Below are 12825 nucleotides of genomic sequence, written 5' to 3' on the forward strand. Positions count from 1 at the left end.
AATTGTGAAATGGGCTATGCTTTTCTGTTGCCCTTAAAATGTCTGTATTCATCTATCTATCTATTTATTTATTTATTTTTAAAAACATATAGTTCGCTAAGTCCACCAGCTCTGTTTGAGGTACAATTAAACATACACATTAATACACTAAATTATATGACAAGACCTAATAAAATAAAAATAATAAATGCAGATTGCAGAAATAAAATTTACTGATAGCTACGCTCAAAAAGGACTGTTTTCAAGAGTTTTCTAAATTGCAAAACCCCAGAAAGCAATCTAACTTCCACTAGCAAAGCATTTCATAAACGTCTTGGATTGAGAACATTGATCGTTGATTTAGCAAAAGTTTAAGAAGTTTAAAGGATTTTACTTCCGGTAACATTTTATCAGCAGAATATAAAGAGCGTGATAACTGATACTTTTGAAACAAAGAAATCAAAACAAGAGGATTGCTGTTAGTCAACACTTTGTAAAGCAGACACAAAACCTTTTAAATTCAATTTGTGCAGGAATAGGTAACCAATGTAAGTTCTGAAGAAGAGGCATAATATGCTCATATCTAGCCAAATTGACAACTAGTCTTGCAGTTGCATTCTGAGACAGCTGCAAAGCATGTAAAATGTATTTTAGCAAACCAGTTCCACATGGATGTTATCCCTTCCTTTCAGCAGGTGGAGGTAGAGAAAACTGAATTCTGTCAGTGACATCACTGATATAAGCTATGGTGCTCTCCAAAACAATCCAGTACAGTATTTTTCTCTGTCTTCAGGAGGTGGTGGTTTGTGCTGAGGCTGGTCCCTGATCTAGCTCCCTAGCTCTTAGTGTAACTATATGAGGCTTTGGCTCTGTCCTGTGGAGCCTTTCTTGAAGAGTACAGGTCCCCTTCCCCAACCTCTCCTTTTTGGGCATAAAATCCATGGGCTTCTCTGCAGCTCCCAGGCAAAAAAAAAAAGATTTTTAATCTGGCTTGGTTAGCTTTTTTCCTTGTTTAAAGATCCAAAGGTATTGAAAAGTCTAAGCTGCTACTTCAGCTTTAAGAAATAAAAAAGGAGCAAAGGGAAATTTCTGTCCCTCTTAGGCAGAAGATTTCTCTGTTTACAGCACCCTGAGAGAGCAGGAGAACCTATGCAGCACTGGCTTGAGTCTGGTTCATGGCCTGTCCATCAGGTTCAGTTGAGCTCTTTGAAGTTTGGAAGGCCTCAGAAGCCTGGAGTGTAAACCTGGTGGGGCCAGCAAATTTCTTAGCAGTGGCTATCTTGGATTTTTAGCAATCTTTATTTCAAAAGTTCCATGCACTCCAAAACTGCAATTTTTGCCTCAAAGCTGGTTGGGATGGAGTTCTTGGGCTCTGCTACCCCAATTTCATGTGCAAATTTGGCACCTCAGGAGCATCTTTGTGACACATGGTACGGTCCAGGGAGACAGGAAACGGCTACCTTAATCTCTCCTATGCTTAGCTGACTAAAAGATGGCTAGCCTGTTAGGGCAGCCTTTTCCATTTTCGGGGCCTGGAAATCCAGCCAGTTCTATTTGACAGGAAGTGGATGTCTCGCAGACCAAAAAGTGCAAGCTAAAGTCATCAGAAGATGATTCCATGCACTACAGTCCAGAGGATTTATCGGACATTCTGAAATTTTTAAGGAATGCTTTTCATGAGAACCGTGCTTCTCCTGCACAGTCTTGCTGTGCCTATGACTTGTCACCTTGCGGCATTGCATCGCAGGGCACCACTTTTTCACAGTCTGCCACTGTTCAGGACCAAGGAGACCTCTCCCCAGGCGACACTGATCATGATGACCATTTTGAAGATCCCTTATTTTTGGAGGATACTCTTCCCATGGTCGGGGTCTTGGGAATGTATGCTGGCTTTATAGATCCTGCTCTGGCTTTGGAGCCAGGGTACGATTCCATGGTTCTGTGCTTATGTAAGTCTGTTGCCCTACCAGGTCTTCATTTGGAACCTTTGCATGAGTTGCATTTAGTTACTCATCAAGCCCCTTCTACTTCCTCTTTTCTTATGTGTGGAATGAGAGTTCAGTCCTCAGCCTTTTCCTGGCGTTCAGATATTAAAATCTTGATCTTTGAACAGGGGAATTCTCCATAGGGGGCTCTCAGGGTAGTGAGAGCCATGTCCTGGTTGTATTCTATGACACAGGAATGTCAGCAGCTTTTTAGTCAGCCTAAAGGCGATTCCTTGGTTATCCAGGTCACTCAGTGCATCTCCCTTCTAAGAGAAGGCTGTGTGGTACTCAGGGATATGCAGGACCGTTGAGTGGATGTTGTTCTCGGGAGACTTTTGAGGCAGTGGCTTTGGAAGTCGGCGCTGCCTTAGCGTCCGTTGTCACACGCACTTGTCTTTCCAGACTGAGCACATTGGAGAGTGAGGCATTGAGCCTCCTCCTCAACTTCTTTTATCTGGTGTGGAATATATTGCTTGACACCCTATATGACATTCTTTGTGTCCTGGGTAAAGCGTCAGCTTATTCCATTTCTGCTTGTAGAATGCTCTGGATCAGATAATAGGCTGGCAATCTCACCTCTAAAGCTACAATGCCAGATACCTTTTAAGGGGCAGTTATTAGTGACTAAGGACCTGCATAATCTCATGAATTCTGTGGTGGATCTTAGCCCCAAGACCGTGCCTGATAGTATACCCAGAACCTTTAAAGGCTCAGGGCGCTCTAATTTTCATGGCTGTAAACAGTATGCCAGTTCCAAGTCACAGATTCTCTCAGGGATATAGGCAGAGGTTCTCAGGATCCAGACGTAACCAGTCCTCCGCTTCCTGAACAAAAAGTCACCATGGCATCTGGCCAGGAAGTCCCTCTCTACATATCAGGGGCAAGGTTTCTGTATTCCTGCAGGCCTGGGTTCAGATTTGTTCTGACTGGTGGGTTCTAGACATCATTCGGTTCAGATACAAGCTGGAATTTGCCTGACCTCTGGCGGATTGGTTTGTGGACTCTCCAGTCGGGCACCCAGAGAAGTGAACCAGGGTTCTGGCCACTGAGAAGGTTGCTCAATATTCAGGCCATAGAGCCGGTGCTGCTCGAACACTTGGGTTCAGGCAGATACGCCTTATACTTTATCATGCTAAAGAAAGGCTCCAACGATTGGAGAACTTTGCTGGACCTTCCTCATGTGAATGCAGTGCTCAGAGTTCCGCGCTTCTGCAAGGAAGCAGTTTGATCTGTCATAGCGACAGTAGCCCCGAGAGAAATTCCTAGCCTCTCTAGATCTATCGGAAGCCTATTTGCATATTCTATTTTCCCAGATCACAGGAGGTTCCTCAGGTTTCATGTTCTGGAAAATCGTTCTCGATTTTCAGTTCTGTCATTTGGCTTGGCGACAGCTCTTTGTCCTTCACCTAAGTGATGGTTGTGGTAACAGTTTACTTGCTCAAGAAGGGTCTGCAAGTGCAATCCTATCTGGACTTCTGGCTGATCAAAGCCCTCTCTGCTCTGTCGATGTGGGACTATTTTCAAGTCCTGGGATCCATGGCTGCCACAATAGATGTAGTACCTTGGCTGAGAGCCCACATACGTCCTCGCCAACATGCGTTGCTCTAACGCTGGTCTCCTCAGACGGACACGTTACAGACAGGTCTACCTTGGATGCTGGAGGTTCGAGTAGCATGAACTGATAGCTTCTTCCTTAGTGTTTCTCCAGGAGCCTGCCTCTGCGGATGGCTTCCTGGGTGATTGTAACAACAGATGCTAGTCTTCAGGGCTGGAGAGCCAATTGCAACCGCTGACCGATTCAAGGAATTTGGACGCCCTCACAGAGGAACTAGTTGATACGGCTGGAACTTCAGGCCATTCATTTGAGTCTGCTGTGGTTGCAGAAGACTCTAGAAGGACAAGCAGTCAGAGTCTTCTCTAACAATGCCACAGTTGTGGCATATGGCATTCGCCTGGGAGGCACAAAGAGTGCATCTCTAGGTCTGGAAGCCTGCCTACTCTTCCGCTAGGGAGAGCGTCTTTTTCAGGCACTTTCAGTGGTGCTTGTTGCAGGAGTGGACAGTGTTCAAACAGACTTTCTCAGCAGAGTGTCTTTGAATCCTGGCGAGTGAATGCTGTCTCCGACAGCGTGTCAGATCATTGTATAGTGCTGGGATTGTCCTCACTTCGACCTCAGTGTGACAGCGAAAAACAGGAAGATAGACCGTTTCTTCAGTTGAAGAGTTGTGCCCGGAAGTGAAGATCTAAATGTTCTAGACCAGTGATTCTTATCCTTTTTTGAGTCATGGACCCCTTTAAAAATCTGATGAAAGCCATGGACCCCCTTCCCCAGAAATATTCAGAAAAACGCGACTTTACATGCAGTGAATATAATGTACTTTATTTATCGAGATTTGATTGTCTCATACATACATGAAATGCACAAAGTGTTATTAAACTTTAAAGTAAACAATCTATAAAAAAGACTTTTTTTAATGCAAAAAGTAATGGCCACTCATTATGATTATGAAATACAGTCCTCTTGTGCAAATTGAAACAGATCTACTACTACTACTACGTTTTCTACTACCATTACTACTACTACATCTACTCTTCTCTTTATCTGCGAGAAAAATCATCAGTACCGGGCTGTATAGTGAATATAAATGATAATTTTTATCTGACCCTCATGGAACCCCTGAACCCCAACCATGGATCCTCCTAAGGGTCCATAGTCCCCAGGTTAAGAACCCCTGCGCTAATCCAACTGTGGTCACAGGACCTTCTTTTGTATGTCTTTCCTCCATGGCCCATGATAGGCCATTGTGGCTTATCAAGGAAGAGTCATTCTGGTGGCTCCAGATTGACCTTGCAGGCCGTGGCACGCAGATCTGCTTTCTCAGGGTCTGATATGCATGGAAGATCTGGATCACTTTGCTCTTACGGCATGGTTATTTAATGCAAATCAGAGCGTAAAGAATATTCAGCTGTGGTCCTTGCCAGCCTTCTCAAGTCTAAGAACGCAGCTACAGCCTCTACCTACACTTAGGTGTGAAGGACTTTCCAACTTTGGTGCGCCTGAGAACATGTAGAGCCGTTATCCCAGGACAAGCAGGCAGGTATTCTCACTAGTGGGTGATGTCATCCGACAGAGCCCCGACACGGACATCTTGCAAGCATGTCTTGCTTGAAGAAACTCAGAAGTTTCGAGATGCCCGCACCGCGCATGCGCCAGTGCCTTCCCGCCCGATGTACCGGGCGTGTCTCCTCAGTTCTTTTCTTTCCGCGGAGCTGAGAAGTTATCTTCAATCTGCGCTGACTGAATTTCAGTTTTTCTTTGCCTTCTTTACCCGCGTTTTGGTTTATTTCTTTGAATTAAACTTTAATTTGCTTTCTTTAAAAAAAAAAAAAAAAAAAAGTTCAAAATTATTTCTTCCGGCGGTTCGGCCGGCCCGGCCTCGTGGCTGCGGCCTACCTCTTTCGACATTGTAGCGTCGATTTTCCGGCCTATGTCACGGCCAATCACCGGTTTTAAAAAGTGCAGCAAGTGCCAGCGTGCGATTTCGTTGACGGACCCGCATCGACGCTGCCTCCAGTGTCTTGGTCCGGACCACGTTCCGAAATCGTGCAGGCCTTGTTCCACGCTCACTGCGCGCTCGTTCAAGCGGCGTTGCTTACTTTGGGAGTCGATGTTCAAGATGGAGACTGCCAAGGATCTGTCTGCTTCCACAGCTGCTGAGGTTTCGCCGGTCCGCTCGAAACCTGCATCGACGACTCCCGCATCCAGCATCGTGAAGCCAGCATCGTTTACACCGGCTGCGGCTTCCAGTTCCGCTGCGGCGCCTGCCTCTGTCTCTTCGGTTCAGGTACTGCCTTCCACTGTCCCTCCCGTGGTCATCAAGGTGCCCAAAGCTACTAAGCAGAAGCACTTGGCCGCGAAGGAGCGCGAAGACCGTGCAGGAGGACCCCCTTTCGGTGCGGATCCCTCCATATCGGCTTCGCTTCGATCCCTGCTGGAAGCTCAGTTTGTCGAGCTTATGCAAACTATGGGACCCCGGCTTATCGCCAACATTCAGGGTGAAGTCCGAGCACCGGTCCCTGAGGGCGGTCCGCCCCCTCCCCCTCGCCGTTCGATCTCGCTGCTCGACGAGGGGGATCGACGGAGGGCGGCGGATGCCTCCAGGAGGGCTTCCCTTCCGGATATGCCACCCTTAGAGCCCATTACTCCTCCACGGCAACAGGGCGCTGGGACGGTCCCTGATATTCGGAGTCCTGGGCATACTGCATCGCAGGAAGAGTTCTTCCGCACTCCATACCAGACTTGGGTGGCGCTGCGTGAGTCCGCGTCCTTGCCACCTCTGCGATCCACCGCTTCGAGCCCCATCCATTCCTTAGAGGCTTCGGGGGATCGTGCGATGCACAGAAGTTCTCGCTCCCCATCCCGGCACCGGGAGGGGCATCGTTCTCGCCACTCATCTCGACACTCCTCACGTCATTCGGAGGTGTCCCCACAGAAAAAGGTGCAACGTTTGGGATACTCATCGCCCGATGTTTCCCAACCGGAGGGACCAGAGTATGAGGAACCATCTACCTCTTATTCTCCATGCCGGTCTCAGCTCTCCCTAGACCCGGAGGCTTCCACTTCGTCTAGTCCGTCTCGGCGGCCGGCCTTGGCGGACCAATTGTCTTTCTCATCTTTTCTCCAACAGATGGCGGATGACTTAGATGTGACTTTGGATACTGGATCTAAATATTCTAAAGAGTATTTGGATACGATGCATTTGCCTCACCCTCCGGCGGAGACTCTCCGGCTTCCTTTGCATAAATTGCTGGACCAGACTTTCATGCGCTGTTTTGAGACACCGTATTCTATCCCTGCGGTTCCCAGTAAGCTGGATGCTCGATACCGCATCGTTCACCACAAGGGGTTTGAGGGAGCTCAACTTTCTCATCAGTCTCTCCTGGTCGAGTCTTCTCTCAAGCGTTCTCACCCTTCCCAAGTCTACGCTTCTGTGCCTCCGGGCAGGGAGGGGAGAACGATGGACAAGTTTGGTAGACGAGTTTACCAAAATTCGATGATGGCGACTCGAGTGCTCAATTACAATTTTTTCTTCTCTTCCTATTTGGATTTCTTCTTGCCGGTCCTCCGCAAGTTCGTCCCTTTCATCGATGCTGAAGCTCGTTTCCAGTTTGAGGAGGTGGTGGCAACCCTGTCCCAGTTGCGGCTGCAGCTGATGCAATCCTCCTACGATGCCTTCGAGCTCTCGGCACGTGCTGCGGCCTGTTCAGTCGCCATGCGTCGCCTGGCCTGGCTTCGCACTATTGATATGGATCCGAACCTCCAAGACAGATTGGCTAATGTGCCTTGTGCGGGAGCGGATCTGTTCGATGAGTCTATCGAGACTGTCACTAAAAAGCTGTCGGACCACGAGAAGTCTTTTCAATCCATTCTGCGTCCTAAGCCTAAGCCTCAACAGTCTCGTCCATCTAGGCCGCCTCAAATCTACCAGAGGCGTTATCAACCAAGACAGGCTCCCCTAGCGAGACAGCCTGCGAAGAGGCAGCCTCCACAGAAGTCTCAGCAGAAGCCTCAGATGCCGGCTGCACCCAAGGCCACTCAGCCCTTTTGACTCTCTTCCAGGGAGCATAACCGACGTTCTGTCTTCCCTTGTTTTTCCCATCGGGGGTCGACTCCACCATTTTTATCATCGATGGGAGTCGATCACCTCGGACCTTTGGGTCCTTACCATCGTAAGAGAGGGATACTCTCTTCATTTCCAACGGGTCCCCCCGGACCACCCGCCAAGAGAGTATCCTTCCAACTCGATGCAGACCGCCCTTCTTCTACAGGAGGCGCAGGCTCTGCTTCGGCTTCGAGCCGTCGAGCCGGTGCCAGTAGATCAGCAAAACCAGGGGTTCTACTCCCGGTATTTCTTGGTTCCGAAGAAGACGGGCGATCTGCGTCCCATTTTGGACCTTCGAGTCCTCAACAAGTTTTTGGTCAAGGAGCGGTTCCACATGTTGACCCTGGCCTCTCTCTACCCCCTACTCGAGCAGAACGATTGGTTATGCTCTCTGGATCTCAAGGAGGCCTACACTCACATCCCGATACATCCGGCCTCCCGCAAGTTTCTCAGATTTCGGGTGGGACATCTACATCTGCAGTATTGAGTGCTTCCATTCGGCCTTTCCTCGTCTCCCAGAGTCTTCACAAAGTGTCTGGTGGTGGTGGCCGCTGCACTCCGGAACATGGGTCTCCAGGTATTTCCATACCTCGACGACTGGCTCATCAAGGCACCGTCGACTCCAGAGGTCATTTCGGCGACCTTGACTACAATTTCTTTTCTGCAGAGTCTGGGCTTCGAGATCAACTTCCCCAAATCACATCTTCAGCCCACTCAGTCTCTCCCCTTTATCGGGGCTGTTCTGGATACCATTCAACTTCGAGCATTCCTTCCTCCTCAACGCTTGGATGCTCTCCTTCTACTCTGCCAGTCGGTGTCTTCTCGCCCGTCCATTTCGGCGAGACACATGATGGTCCTCTTGGGCCACATGGCATCTACAGTTCATGTGACGCCTTTTGCCAGACTACATCTCAGGATTCCTCAATGGACCCTGGCATCTCAGTGGACTCAGGTGTCCGACCCGTTGTCCCGTTACATTGTCGTCACTCCTGCTCTACGGCAGTCTCTTCTCTGGTGGATGACCTCTTCGAATCTATCCAGAGGTTTGCTGTTTCACTCTCTTCCCCATCAAAAAGTTCTCACGACCGATTCATCGAACTATGCCTGGGGGGCCCACCTGGATGGTCTACGAACTCAGGGGTTCTGGACCTCTGCGGAACGACTCCATCAAATCAATCTTCTGGAGCTCAGGGCCATCTTCAATGCTCTCCAAGCTTTTCAGCATCTACTTCACGACATGGTGGTCCTTATTCGCACAGACAATCAGGTCGCCATGTATTATGTCAACAAACAAGGGGGCACGGGCTCGGCCCCTCTTTGTCAGGAAGCTCTTCGAGTCTGGGATTGGGCGGTTCGCCACAACACCTTCCTCAGAGCTGTCTACATTCAGGGGAAGGACAACGTCTTGGCAGACAAATTGAGTCGGCTTCTCCAGCCTCACGAATGGACGCTCCATTCCAAACCCCTTCATCAGATCTTCGCTCAGTGGGGCACGCCTCAGATAGACCTCTTTGCAGCCCCCCACAACTTCAAACTGCCTCAGTTTTGCTCCAGGATCTACACTCCTCTCCGCCTCGAGGCAGACGCCTTTCTACTGGAGTGGGGGAATCGCTTCCTATATGCGTTTCCTCCCTTTCCTCTCATTCAAAAGACTCTGGTCAAGTTGAGATCAGACCATGCCACCATGATCCTAATTGCTCCTCGGTGGCCCAGACAACCTTGGTTCTCCCTTCTACTTCAACTCAGCAGCAGGGAGCCAATACTTCTTCCAGTGTTTCCTTCACTGCTTACTCAACATCAAGGTTCACTGCTTCATCCCAATCTGCAGTCTCTCCACCTGACAGCTTGGTTCCTTTCAACATAACCCCTCACCAGTTCTCTCAAGCAGTGAGGGAGGTCTTGGAGGCTTCCAGGAAGCCTGCTACTCGACAATGCTATTCCCAAAAATGGACGAGATTCTCGACCTGGTGTATTTCCAATGCTACAGAACCTCAGAAAGCTTCTCTATCGTCTGTATTGGACTATCTTCTACACCTGTCCCAGTCTGGTCTCAAGTCTACCTCTATACGAGTCCACCTGAGTGCTATTGCGGCTTTCCATCAGCCTCTACAGGGGAAACCTTTGTCTGCTCATCCTGTGGTTTCCAAATTTATGAAAGGACTTTTTCATGTCAATCCTCCTATCAAACCTCCTCCTGTGGTTTGGGATCTCAATGTTGTCCTGTCTCATCTTATGAAGCCTCCGTTTGAACCTCTCAAAACGGCTCCTCTTAAGTATCTCACCTGGAAGGTGGTTTTCCTGGTGGCCCTCACGTCAGCTCGCCGAGTCAGTGAGCTTCAGGCCCTAGTGGCAGATCCACCCTTCACTGTATTCCATCATGACAAGGTGGTGCTCCGTACTCATCCAAAATTCTTACCTAAAGTGGTCTCTGAATTTCATATCAATCAATCCATCGTGCTTCCAGTGTTTTTTCCAAAGCCTCATTCTCATCCTGGGGAATCTGCTTTGCACACTCTGGACTGTAAACGTGCTCTGGCTTTCTACTTGGATCGCACAAAGCCGCACAGGACTGCACCTCAACTTTTCGTCTCCTTTGATCCTAACAAGTTGGGACGACCTGTATCGAAGCGCACCATCTCTAACTGGATGGCGGCTTGTATCTCTTCCTGCTATGCCCAGGCTGGATTATCCCTTCCCTGTAAGGTTACAGCCCACAAGGTCAGAGCAATGGCAGCCTCTGTAGCCTTCCTCAGATCGACACCGATTGAGGAGATTTGTAAGGCTGCCACTTGGTCCTCGGTTCATACATTCACCTCTCATTATTGTCTGGATACTTTCTCCAGACGGGATGGACAGTTTGGCCAAACAGTATTACAAAATTTGTTCTCTTAAGTTGCCAACTTTCCCACCATCCCATTGGGGTTAGCTTGGAGGTCACCCACTAGTGAGAATACCTGCCTGCTTGTCCTGGGATAAAGCAATGTTACTTACCGTAACAGTTGTTATCCAGGGACAGCAGGCAGCTATTCTCACGTCCCACCCACCTCCCCTGGGTTGGCTTCTCAGGCTAGCTACCTGAACTGAGGAGACACGCCCGGTACATCGGGCGGGAAGGCACTGGCGCATGCGCGGTGCGGGCATCTCGAAACTTCTGAGTTTCTTCAAGCAAGACATGCTTGCAAGATGTCCGTGTCGGGGCTCTGTCGGATGACATCACCCACTAGTGAGAATAGCTGCCTGCTGTCCCTGGATAACAACTGTTACGGTAAGTAACATTGCTTTCTCGGCTCCAGTTTCAGTAGTGTTGGCCTTTCATCAAGTGGGCCTTAACATGGTCTCACCATAGCTTCACTTTGAATCCAAGTCGCTGGACACTTTTTTTTTTTTTTTAATTTATTCATTTATCATAATTTCAACAAAATAAAATTATTGAACAAACAAAAGTTTTCCCAATTTACAATATAGAAAGAAAGAAATACTTATTCAAATTTTTATAGATACATACAAACTTTTGAGTAGTCCACATTAGTGCTGCCCGATTCACGATTTGAATCGATTCACCGATTCATTTTGGGTGAATCAATTCAGATCGATTTACCCTGACAAAAAATCGGCCTCCCAATTTGTTGACTGACCCTCCTCACTCGCCCTCTAAAGCAGGAGCGGCAGCGCTGCCTTTTGCTGGCCTGCTGCTCCTGCTTTAGAGGGTGAGTGGGGAGGGTCAGTCGGGAAGTGGCTTACCCGCTGGCCTCCTGCTGCTGTGCTGTCCGTCTTCCCCACTGGCCTTCCAGAATCAACCTTCCTAACTTCAGCAGCCTGCAATAAGATCGCTGGTGCTAGCGATCTTTGCAAGCTGCTGTACAGCTTCGGAGTGTCTTCTCTCTGCCACGGTCCCGCCCCTTCTCTGACATCTAACTTTTATTTAAAATTATTTCACAACTATTTTCTGAACTGCTGTGAATTTCATTCCAAGACAAGCAAAAGACATGTGAAATGCACAAAGAATAGCACTGAGAGGCAACAGCTACTAAGATAAGTAAAAAAATGGTTAACTATCTGGTCTCTCGAAACTAAAGAGAAGTGCATTCTTTTGCTTGTCTTGGAATGAAATTCACAGCAGTTCAGAAAATAGTTGTGAAATAATTTTAAATAGAAGTTAGATAAAAATAATAAAAAAGTATATAAGAGATAAAAAGTTGAATAAATGTGGAATAAATAATACATTCATGTTTTTTGTGGCCAATGACTGGAGCTTGGAGCATTATAAAACTACGCAGAACACTCTAGTCTATGATAGGACTGTACATAGGCTCCTTTTCTGAATTTAGTCTTTTCCTGAATTTAGTCTTTAAATAGAGTGTGGTGACTTGCACTTATCTTATTAAGTGAACTTAATACAAGAGTTGTTACATTATATTTGGATCACTTGGATTGAGATTTTTCTGTAGTTTTATAAAATAAACCCACCAGGATGTTTGAAAAAAACACCCAATTGGGCAGGAAAATTGAATCGAATCAAAAAACCAATTCAGTAGGCTGAATCGAAATGAAATTTTTTTTCCTGAATCGGACAGCACTAGTCCACATTAGGGGGAGAAACAATTTGCATACCATTGGGAATGGAAAATTAAGAAGATTTAAGAAATTAACAGGAATCAAATTAGTAGCTCGTCTACATTTTTAAAACAGACCAGTAAATTGGGATCATTTGGAACTCTGCATTATTACTCCCTTCCCTTCCAAAAAGAACTGCAGTTGGGAGGATTCATAAAAAACATAGGTATTCTGATCCAAGCAAATCACACATTACAAGGATAACGCAATTGAAATTTTGCCCCCAATGTTTTGACATTTTCTTTCAGTTCTAGTTTGTGGTGTTCTTGTTTGTGGTGTTCTTGAGACATTTGAGAATATAGAAATCTTGCCATCCATAAAAGAGACTTCTTTTAACATAAAAAATAGGCGAAGAAGCACTTCCTTATATTGTAAAAATACAAATATCACTAGAAACGTTGTTCGAACCACAACTTCTTCTTCTGAAGTCTCCAAAATTCTTGATAGATCCATAGGACTTAACAAATCAACATTAGATTGAACAACTTCTGAAGAGGAAGATTTTTTAACAGAAACAGATATAAAATATATTTTATGTAAAGGAGGAAGCCCATCTTCAGGATATTTAAAGACTTATTTCAAAA

The 12825-nt window shown here is 47.1% G+C and overlaps 1 protein-coding gene across 5 annotated transcripts in view; it reads left to right on the forward strand.

The window, feature by feature from the left end:
- ABRAXAS1 (abraxas 1, BRCA1 A complex subunit) overlaps positions 1 to 12825 on the forward strand; it is a 124873-nt gene that overhangs the window by 32312 nt on the left and 79736 nt on the right. The gene's annotated exons all lie outside the window — the stretch shown is intronic.

The sequence above is a fragment of the Geotrypetes seraphini genome, chromosome 1, assembly GCF_902459505.1.
Source record: "Geotrypetes seraphini chromosome 1, aGeoSer1.1, whole genome shotgun sequence".
Lineage (NCBI taxonomy): Eukaryota > Metazoa > Chordata > Amphibia > Gymnophiona > Dermophiidae > Geotrypetes > Geotrypetes seraphini.